Here is a 9,030-nt window from a genome sequence, read left to right on the forward strand (position 1 = left end):
CAATGAAAATAATTAGTCTATATCAAAAAAAAAAAAAAAAAAAAAAAAAAAAAAGGGCTAGTCTTTCACGTGTCATTTTACTTACACAATTTGAATAAATGAGTAAACAAGCGTATGCATATATTATCAAAATAAACGAAGATTATCATATAATGGCCAGCTGAAGTACTTATGTACTGGGAATAAATACAAACGGAACATGCACAAAACTACACATGTAAATATTTATTCGTATAATGATTTATTCTTGTCAAAAAGCGAATGACACTTGACACCTGCGCAAGGGTTCGCGTTATTTGAATCAGAATGCGAAGCAGTCACGTGGTTGTGTGCGAAAACGAAGCATCGGACGTCACAGATCACGTGGTTATGGCAAATCGAATCAAGCTCCGGTACAGTGCTTCACTGTGAGATGTTTCGGGTTTTTTTCAAAGTTTCGAAGCTTCGGTGTCTAATGTCACAACAGTCACATCACTTCCTAAATGTCTTTGCATCTCTCTAACGAGGACCAACAGAATGCGATAAGATTGTCGTAATTATCGCCAGTAGCGGCATAAAAAGTAAGAAGTAATTCCTTACCTATTCTTCAATGCTTGCTGGTGATTCGAATCTTTTGATTCACTGATGATTTGTTCCTGACTTCTTTATATTTCCTTACCAGTAGGTGGCGACCAATGGAAATCTTTTTGCAAAATGTAGTAAATGAATAATTAATTCAAATCCTTCTGTTTGCCTTTTATTATTATGTAGGCCTACATATTTACAACTAAGATGCTTGCAAAGTTTGTTAGGTGTTAATGGATTTATGATTTGGTTTAAGTTGTCAGTTTGGCTTAATGCTTTGAGTACTCGATTTGAGAAGAGTTTATAATTATTGACATACTGATTTTGATTTTGAATATGTAGTATATGATTAAGGGGAATCTGCTTTCCCTTTCCTTTGTATGTATGTGTGTGTATATGCCTCACATCCTCCCCCACCCTCTTTTTTGTCACATGGTCTACTGTGCACACACTCTGACTGATGCTGTTTGCTCAGCATTCTGTTTTGTTGGCAGAAGATGAAAAATGTCAAAGCAAATTGTGAATCGCAAACACAGAGGCTGACAAAAGCACACTTGACAGTATATTTTATGTTCAGTATATTCTGTTCTCACTCTCACACATTCAAAGAGGCTTGATGAAATGAGAGCTTGAGATCTTTTTATTGCAGTATTTGTGTTTGTTTTCCTCAAGCGCAAAATGTTGTTAATGGTTTGCTGGTGATGCTGTAGGAAATCCATCACAGTTGATTACGTTTAAAAAAAAGAAAAAAAAGAAAAGAATGAATGATCAAAATTAAAATGGGTGAAAACGTCCCTTGATGGAGAATACTGTTAGATTAATTTGACTTCAGGGGCTTTGTAATTATGAATCCTATCAGCAGGGGGCAGCACAGGACAATGTTTGTTCTCTTGTAGACAACAAAAATCAGTTTGGTAAATTGCTGTAATTATTTTAGCATTAATAATCTCAAACACTTTTGCAAATTCTCTAGCATTAAAAGTAAAAAAGCTCGAAATTGTTAATGATATAGTATATCCTTTACTCAAGTTTAATAGGTGCTAAACATCCTAATTCATCTTCAGAGTCCTTATTCATGACATGTAGGAACTGACATCATGTCATGTTTGATCAGGGAACAGGGAAACAGCTGTCAGTTCTTCCTCTGCTCCATAGTCCCACTGTTCCAAGACCTCCTTGTAATAATATTGACCTTCCCTGTACTGTTTACTCAGGCTGCCTTTAAACACAGCACCAGCAAATATCACACAGGGCTGCCGCTGTCTGCAGCACCATTTCACTCTCACACTCGCTAATTACTGCCTAAATAGCCTCTTATCTCCCTGTGCTGCCTGTTTGTGTTAGCACACAGCACACACATTTGGCCACTTAAACATCTACTGAAGCATTGTGATAAATATGACTGATTGACTCTTCTGTGTCTGCCAGCTGGGTGTTTAATTTCTCATGTATTTGAGAGGTTTAGGAACTGAATTTGGAGACAACAGACAAATAATATGGTGGATGAAATTTCAAAACAACAACGGTAATTAAACTGCTTATAATAGGCCTACACCATGCCCTGCTTCACCAATTGTGAAATGCTAAAGATGAGTTAGCATATTTTATTGCTTACTCTATGGTTTAATTGAAGTTGAATTATTTCGCGTGACCCATTTGATCGGTATCAATCATGTAATTTGCATTCCTGTGGACTATATGCTGGATTGGCTCCAGAAAGTCGCGCTGCTGGTCCTGATGCGCTGTGTTTGTGCACGTTGATAGATTCAGTTTGGCTGTGTTTGTTTAGCCCTTAGCTCACTACTCATATGAAAGCCTGTGGTGATAGAAAATATATCCCCATCCCTTCCCTCCCCTCTTTCTGTTTTTCCTAATTACACAGTGTGTGTTTGTACAGCCAGCATGATGTTTTAAAAGTACACAAGCAGGTTTTGAAGCTTTTGTTGGCCTGACTTGTTTCCTGTCTTCTCATTCAGAGGCTACTTTCACCTGTTAAATGGAACACATCCCATGAGTGATTGGTGCAATGATTCCATCTCAGGCTTCATCGGGATAACTGTCACAGCTGTGGGCCAGCGAGAGAAAGGGAACAGGTGTGTGTATGCGTGGAACAACAGTTATGAAAATTACTGCAGAGTAGCTTTTTCAGTGTAGATCAGTGGTTTTTTGACTCCTATTGTCCACAACAATATTTAAAAGTCCCATGACATTTCCAGTAATTCGTGATTTACTGGATAAGAATTAAGGATAAGATAAAAATATTTATTTATTTATTAGTCATTCACGCACAATATATATAAGAGAAATAAACTCTAAATGCACTACGCAAGTTGGAATGCACAGTATATTTGTACCGTGGTGATTATCAGTATTAGAGATTTTTTATTTATCAGTATTATATACTGGAAATGTAATTGCTCATGGCATGCTCATTTCCCCTGTTTTTACATTTAGACTACCTTTGCCATCATCTAGTGCTTACTTGAAGTTAATCTTTTTAAAAAAAACACTGTTAAATGTAATCTTTAGCATATCTCACAATAAATATCATTTTTTCCATATTGTACACTCTAAAAAATGCTGGGTTAAAAACAACCCAAGTTGGGTTGAAAATGGACAAACCCAGTGATTGGATTGTTTTAACCTGGCGGTTGGGTTAAATGTTTGCCCAACGTGCTGGGCAGTTTTATTTATCCCAACTATTGTTTAAAAATTACTGTATTGCTCACTTAAAATGAACCTAAAATATGTTGGAAATTAACATTTATTATGTTTAATAAATAATAATTAAACTATAAACAATTATTAAATTGCTTATTAATAAATGTTCATCTTTTGATTATTATTGTTGCCTCTAGTAATTATTAATTAGTAATTATGGTTTTTAATTTCCAACCTATTTTGGGTTCATTTTAAGCCAGCCATATAGTCATTTTTAAACAATAGTTGAGTTAAATAAAACTGCCCAGCACGTTGGGCAAACATTTAACCCAACCGCCGGGTTAAAACAACCCAATCACTGGGTTTGTCCATTTTCGACCCAACTTGGGTTGTTTTTAACCCAGCATTTTTTAGAGTGTACATTATAATGTTGTAAATGCATTTAGCAAATGATTGATTTTAGTTTTAAGTGTTTTAATTAAAATTATTTATACCAAATAATACAGAATTTTCTATTGGTTTTTAGCAATAAAATGATAATATAATATAATATAATATAATACAATATAGTGGCAGAATTGTATTATTATAGCTAATCATTTAGGAACTGTCTACATGGAAATCAAGAAATGTCTCTAGAGTGAAGTCTGTGAGATATAGCAAATAACTGTGCACATGAATTATGTGTTTGTTAGTGCCAAACAGAGGCTCTGTATGTGTGTGTATATATTGAGCATATTACCATGGCAGTATTATCACACATCATAATGAATTTTGAGCAAACCCCAGAACTCTTTTTAATCTCTGGGCTACAGATATCTGACTGGCAGCCTGTTCTGAACTCCACTGTGTATCTTTACCCCAATCACAGGCAGCTGTGACTATTTAGTGGGCAGGAAACCACCAAAAGCAGATAATTCTCCATTTATAACTTCTGGTTCACTATGTTTATTTTCTTGTTGAGTGAGCCAATGCTGGCTGTTCCGTTAGCTGGCATGCGTTGACCAAGAGCCGTTGTGTGCTGTCCTCTGTGTTGATTGCTGGATATTGAATATCCTTGAGGTAATATCAGGCAGGCCTAGCTTTCTTTCCATAGTCATTTGTCTAGTGAGGCAAACCACAAGTCTTATTTTAACCACCTCTGAAAGGGTTTGCTTTAAGTGGCTCATAAAAAAAGGGAAAAGGAAAAGCATGAAAACTTTGGGGTTTTCGAGGCAAACCATAATAGGGCAAACCACCAAGTATACCAATTAGCCAGCAACGCTACTGTCAGAGTGACATGGGGACAGCGCTGTGAGAGAGAACGACACAGAAACCAGACACAGACCACACAGAGAAGCTAAGCACTGTGGGGCATTCACAGGAAAGCCCAAATTAGATGAAAAACATTAATCTGAAATATGTTTGAAACATTAAGCACACCAAGCTGCCTAGCATGACAGTTGAAAGACATGAGACGAAACACAATACTGCAAGACTGCACACAGTCAGCCACAATGACACTTTAGAAATGTTTAAGAGTCACCTCAGTGACAGAAGAATAATTTTTGGGCCAAAACTGGAACCACTGAACTGAACACACATGATGTGATTATGTCAATTTTAATGTGTAGTCACTGTGGCAGAACCTGATTTCACTAAGTACAACATGTTCCTGGATCAACATCTATGTTGATCCTGGAACAACATCCCAATCAACCAGACTTGAGAGACAAGTTTACAGTTTATGTCAAGTTTAGGCTTACAAAAAGGGTTTGGTGCTTTTACATCAGTGTTATTCACCTGTCATTTGCCTCTGATTTTATGGATAACTTATGGGTAGGGTTAGGTTTAGAGGTAGGGAAGAAGTTAGGGCTAAATTTTTGGACAGGATTGTTGTTCCTGGATCAGCAAAATGTGTTGACCCAGGAATGTGTCTAACTCAGCAAAATCACTGTAGTGCCACTGTAGTATTTTCTTATTAAGCGAAAGGGCGCTTATGCATATGTGCAGTGGACTCAGAGGTTCCCTTCTCTGTGGAGAATATTAAAGAGTTATTAAATTAATCTTTGATTAGTGGCGCATGTTATTGTGGAGGACAGATTTGCAGTGAATGAAGCTGTTAGGCTGTCGCTAAGCCGATTTATTAAGGTCACCTAGAGTCTCAAAATAAACCTTACAAGCTGTTTTTATTTTACATAATTAAAGTGAAATGTACTTTCCATGAAATCTGTTTCTATGACTCCTTTTTGTTTTCATATTTTGAACAAAGTCAGTGTCAGTGTAAACTATTAATGAAGTCTTTATCTAACTGGCAGTGAAAGCTAACCTAACCTTGAGTAAAGTAATTAACATACTTATTCTAAATTCAAAGTAATTAAATATTTTGTCAGAATAGAAAAATTTGCAACAAATGAGTGTTGAGTGAATGAATGAGTCATTCGAAAAAGGAGATTATTACCACAGAGTATGAAGTATTTAGTTCATTTCAGTTTAAATGTAAAAGTGATGACTGCATGATAACACTGTACAATAACATTCAATTTCTGAACATTTGTCTAAACATATAAACTCTAAACTAATAATAAACAATATTTTACAGCATTCATATTTATAACTTTATAAACTATAATCACTGGCTTCCGGTAACGGCCGTACACGTGTCTAATTCCGGCGGTCTAGTCTCTAGTGACCTCTGACCCGATGCATGACATATTGGCGAATACGGAATTGCAGAGGATATAGCAAAACACCGGTCACGAATTAGAAGTCTAAAACGAGAATTTTTAAAGTGAAATGTCAGAGGATTTCAATATAAGAGAAGAGGAGCTTGAGTCTGTTGCCCAGCCCTATTTGTTTGAACCGTGAGAGGTGTCTACTCTCACCTAAGCTTACGCTATGCCTACATCCTACGTCATGCGTCAGGTCAGAGGTCACTCTCCTGCCGGAACTTGACTTGAGTACGGCTGTTACCAGAAGCCAGTGAACTATAGTTTATAAAGTTAGAAATATGGATATTTTTATTACAATGTTCCTTCAGAAGGCCTTTATTAACCCCCTGGAGTCATATGGATTACTTTTATGATGGATGGATGCACTTTTTTGGGCTTCAAAATGTAAGGTACCATTCAATCCCATTATAAAGCTTGGAAGAACCAGGGTATTTTTTAATTTTTAACTCCAATTGTGTTTGGCTGAAAGTCATTTACTGTACACCTAGGATGGCTTGAGGGCGAGTAAATTGGGATAATTTTCATTTTTGGGTGAACTAACCCTTTAAAAGCACTAAGGTGTTATTACAGGATGACTTTCTGTAAAGTTGCTTTGGAATGATTGTGAAAAGCGTGATAAATGAATGACTTGACTTGTAGAAGTATTGAACATTGGTAGTTCATTTCATATTAACATATGAACATACAGATTGTGCATGCAGATAAATTTTCACATACAACCTAACCACATGCTCTCACACAGTACGATGCACACACTTATGTTTTCAGGGTGTAAGGAAAATGTATTTTTATCCATTATAGATCACATCCCAAATTTGATGGAATCTGGCAAATTGATGACTGTAATATGTACTAGGTCTGCAGAGTAAGAAGGGGGTTTCAAATTGGGCCTGTGGACTGGAATGATCCTGTACTGGGCCTGCAGCCCATGTCAGGACGGATGGTGCTGCTGGAAAGAGGGCGTCTGTGTTGTGGGAGCCCACAGTGACACAATCACTGGGGACAGAACTCACTGATCCAGGGCTGGAATTCAGCCTCATTTAGCCAACAGTATGCCAACAATATAAACACTTAATCCAGCGTGAGATTTCCAGGCCCCAATGGGTCAACAGTTTAGCTTTTTATTTCTCCCCCACCATCTTGTTATAAACAAAGTCGGCTTTCAGTTACTGCTGTGAAATTGTTTTATAGGGTACATGCATGATTGAATATTCATTATGTTAAACTAGGCTCTTTCTTTGTATATAAAACCATATTAGATTTCGCTGGAGGGCTGCCTAAACCACATGAGATGGATTCTTTTCGTAAAAAGGTCCAAACTCCTTAGCAGCTCTTTTCTTCATGGTTTATTTGTTTTCGTACTGATGTAAATGACGACTTGTTGATATTTTCCTGCCTAACCTCTCGGCCTCCCCCTGTTTTCTTCCTCCTCTCTCTCTATTTCTTGGCCTAGGAACACATGGATCCTTTCAGAGAAGGGGAAATGTCGGAATTTGTGGTAGGCATGGGAAAAATAAACAATCGTGTCGGTCTGTTCGGCAGCAGAGGGCCGGTGCTTCTGGGGGTGGTGTGGGGGAAAAGAGAGCCAACACATTTTTTTTTTTTTTTCAACCAGGGGCCAGCTTCCTTGAAAATATTTATACATTATTTTTCCTTGTCGGCAAGCAAAATTTACCTCAGGATTGAGGAGCTCACCTCTAATACCGCAGGGAAAATAAACCCCCTCCGCCTGAGGTGCAGTTTATTTGACGAGAAACAGCAGCGTATTCAGGCCTGTTTTCCCTCAAAAGACACATTTAAAAGCGTGTTAAAAAATTATACAGATGCATCCCAAAACTCACAGCAATTCCTAAAGCAGGTGGATATCACATCTTACAGTCATAACCACAACAACCTTGTTGTACTGCCAGGTTCAAATATTCTACATCTGTTTTTGATTTAAACAGGCTGCAAACACATTCGTCGGTGTGGCGTTCCAGCACAGCATCCTAACATCTGTGTGTTGGCAGAACTGCAAGGTCAGACAGATTTCAAATCTGCTGTAGTGTGAGGAACACACCGGATTCCTCTCTGGATATAACGTATCAGAGAAGGAACACTTTGAGAGCGGAAAAATTGAATGAGAGAATTTTAGTACCCCTGCAGGACTCATTTTAAAGAAGCACTGCTGTTGTATTGTTTCATTGTGTTTTTTAAAAAACTAGAATTCAGGGTAATCGTTTACAGATACCAAAAAATTTAGTCTTTAAAAAAAAAAACTGTAGGTGGAAGCTTTGAGTGAGGTTGAAGTTCTCGAGCAGGTTCTTGTAAAGTCCTTCTCAGAATCCAGTTACTCACATCACTGGTTTTGAGCTGGTGTTTAAGAAGACCACACACTACGTCTGAGAGAGAGAGATCACATGACCCAGGGACCAACCGCAGTTACAGACACTCACAAACATGTGGAAGAAGGAAAGGCAGAGAGAGAAAGGATGAAGGGAGGGCCAGTCATCAATAAATAAAAAACTGAAAATCTTTCTTTTCTCATTTTGTATGTAAAAAGTTTAATTCATCACCATACATGAATTTTTTGCCGAATCAATACTTTGAGCCATTTGGTCACATAAAGTAAAACAAAGGAACAGTGCCATTTATGTCAATTCTCTTTCCTGGTGAATGTGGCCAGAAGAAAATCAAAATAGCAGCTGCTTTATTTGTCCTTGGGCCACTTTCCCACACCTTGCACAGTCCCCAGAAAATAGGACAAGATAAGACCAATTTGACAGAAAAAAAAAACATATTCAAAATGAAGCTTCAATCAATCAGTGTTAAATACTGATCAGCCTGTTTTCTCTCTCTTTATGTGTGTGCTCTAAAAACCTTTGAAGATGGACTAATATTATTGTTGTGTGAATAAGTTCAGAGACTTAAAGGGATGGTTGACTATGATTTCACTTTTTTAACTTTAGTTAGTGTGTAATGTTGCTGTTAGATCATAAACAACATCTGCAAAGTTACAGTGCTCAAAGGGAGATATTTTCTTTTAAAGAATTCTCTGTTTAAGGACTACAACAAATGTCTGGTAGGGACTACAACAAGCTTTTTCCTTTGTTAG

This window comes from Ctenopharyngodon idella, chromosome 7 (genome assembly GCF_019924925.1).
Source record: "Ctenopharyngodon idella isolate HZGC_01 chromosome 7, HZGC01, whole genome shotgun sequence".
In the NCBI taxonomy this organism is placed as follows: Eukaryota; Metazoa; Chordata; class Actinopteri; order Cypriniformes; family Xenocyprididae; genus Ctenopharyngodon; species Ctenopharyngodon idella.